The sequence below is a fragment of the Callorhinus ursinus genome, unplaced genomic scaffold (genome assembly GCF_003265705.2).
Source record: "Callorhinus ursinus isolate GAN/ISIS: 27379988/994484 unplaced genomic scaffold, GSC_fseal_2.0 scaffold16, whole genome shotgun sequence".
Lineage (NCBI taxonomy): Eukaryota > Metazoa > Chordata > Mammalia > Carnivora > Otariidae > Callorhinus > Callorhinus ursinus.
In genome coordinates this window covers 32,005,597-32,008,523 of record NW_027397078.1, presented here as the reverse complement: position 1 = coordinate 32,008,523, position 2,927 = coordinate 32,005,597, and positions in this window count along the sequence as shown.

Sequence of the window (2,927 nt, the reverse complement as noted above, 5' to 3'; positions counted from 1 at the left end):
CATTCTGTGACCCGGATTAGAATATCAGAGAAACAAGCCAGCCCCCACCTAGAAGGTTTAATGATTAAACCCCATTATTTGGGTTAATATTTAAGGAGAAGCAGCCCATCTCCTGTCAGTTATTTACGAAAATCTGTTGGGAAAACAGATTAGTTGTCCTTCCTGAACTGTACCTCCAGAGACTGTTTCTTCTGCTGACTCCAAGTCAGAATCCTCCCCCGCCCCTTCTGTTGTGGCCCAGCTAAGCGCCCCTTGGAAAGAACTGAGCCCTCTCTGGACGGTTTCCTCAGCCTCAACTTTCCATCTTTTCAGGGCTAAAATAGCCAACTCCTAGATAAGCTATCTTAATTTGGAAAACAAACATCACCCCTTTCTTTCCCTGGTGAACCAAAGACGACCTTCCAAGAATGGCCTCACCTGACTCTCACCTCCACAGATCTACATCCGTAAACATCCGGGGAGAGTTTCCACCTCAAAGGGAATCATTTTGGTCAGCCCTAAGTTCTGGTGGTTGTGTAAAGTCAGAGTTAACGATACAGAGCAGTGCTGTCCAGTGGAACACTCTGTGATGATGGAAATGTTCTCTATCTGTTCTATCCAACACGGTAGCCACCAGACCTTAGGTGGCTATTGGCCACCTGAAATGGGGCTGGTGCTGCTGAGAAACTAAATTTTCTATTAATTTAATTTATGTAGAAACATGTGGCTAGCAACTCCGTTGGTCAGTGCAGCTAGAGAACAGTCATTAAGAGCTTCCTGCCATGAACTAGGTTTGCTGGATTATCTCTCTCGTCCTCAAAACAGCACCTCACAGTTGCCGTTGTTATAAGCATCTTACACACCAGGGAACTGAGGGTCTGGTGGTTAAGGCATCGGTGCCAATGGGAGGAGTGGAATGGGTGTCACTTGAACCCTTCTGCACCACACCGACCTGCACTGGGTCTTCACTGGTCATCACTGGTCAAAACTGAAATTGCAACCAAGCCTCAGAGATGCTCTGAGGATGACCATAAGGACTGGAAGAGAGTCTCCCCTAGTGGGCATTCTATGGATGTCATTAGAAGCCCCCCAGGCAGGTTGATGTCAGGGCTTTCCTCTCTACCACATTGCCTCTTCGTGATTTCAGTCCCCAGATTCCACCTCGTTGCTTGAAAACCATGTAGATTGGGTGACCCTGATGTTAAATAGAAAATTTGGATTTTCAAAGCAACCGTGGGAAAAAGATCAACAGCTACGCTTCTGCACCACTCTGAGAGTCCTATCATTTCCCTCTCCTGGGTAGGGTGACATTTTACCATAGATGACCCATTTCTGTTTGGTGACTCCACCCGAAGAAGCTTCTCTCCTCTCCCTCGCCTTGGTTGCAAGGGCACAGTCAGGAAAAGTTGGATTTAGAGGGAGAGGCGGCCAAAAGTTAGGCCCGTCATTCTAGCAGTTTCACTATTAGGTGAAATGGAAATTTCCTAGAAGGGGGAGCTCACATAACTTAGCCCTGAAAACAAAGTCAGACTAGATGAAGTTATCTTGAGAAATGTTAGACTAGATAAAGTCATCATGGGAAGGAAAAGCCAGTAGATGGAGATGATCACAAAGCTAATTATTTGCATCAGGGAACAAAGCCATGTTAGAGACAAATCTGATTCAGCCTTCCTTTAGCCTTAAACTTCCTAAAAGTATCAAACGTTTCTCTTTTGCTCTTACTTAATCACATATGTGACTAGGATTGAAGACAGTAAAATGCTGAATTATAGTTAAGCCATTCTTTGAAAAGCAAAGAAAGTCTCTTCCCTTTTGAATTATGATGTCTCTTTTTTCAAAATAAAATTCACCATTTATTAAACAATTTCTATGTGCCAGGCACTCTAGTAGTGCTTAATATAAATATGATTTTTAAAAAATTATCGTTACTAAAATAGAATTTACAAACAATATTATATGAATTTCAGGTGTACCAAAGAGTGATTCAACATTTATATACATTACAAAATGCTCACCACAATAAGTGTAGTTGCCATCTGTCACTGCACAGTTATTACAATTTTATTGACTACATTCCCCATGCTATATTTCACTTTCACTATTCTATACTTTATCAATGTTTGTTGTCTCATTTGAAAAATGACAGAGGAAAAAAAAAAAGGCAGGAAAAGAGAGCAAATGAAGTTCTGTATAGAAAATACAGAGAAGCCAAAAGAGAAAAATACAAAATATCCATAATACCACCAGCATGAATGACCAATGCTAATATATTTTGAGAGTTGAAACATACCTGCCTTAGCTTTGGATCTTCTTGTGTGTTCTTGTGTGATGCTGTTGTTTCATCTCATTATAGCAGCACTATCAGAATCGTAATGGTGGAATAACATGGACCCTTGTTTTCTTCCTTATTCTATCTAATGGGAGTGCTGCTCTTCCACAGGATCTGGTGGGTCACTTTCAGTTTGATGTGTCGTGAGATAAAAAGTCTCCTTTTACTAAAAATTCTTTTTATCCAGAATTCATGTTGAATTTTATCAACTGCTCTTTCAACTTCTCTTAATATGATCCTAGAGATCTTACCATTTGGTACATTTTACTAATAAGTTCCTTTATGTTGATCCAACCCGTAGATAAGCTCAGTTTGATGATTTTTAACATACTCCTGGACTTATTTGCTGTGCTTTTCCTTAGATTTTTAAACCTATTTTCATAGAAGAATATCATTTAGGTTCCTTTTCAAGTGCTGATTCTTGAAGTTTATTTTTTTCTGGCCCTTACATTACCATCTTGAAAATGGTATGCAAAGATTTCTAATATCCTCTATATTTACAAATACTTTAAAATGCAGAAGAAGGGGCACCTGGGTGGCTCAGTCATTAAGCGTCTGCCTTCGGCTCAGGTCATGATCCCAGGGTCCTGGGATCCAACCCCGCATCGGGCTCCCTGCT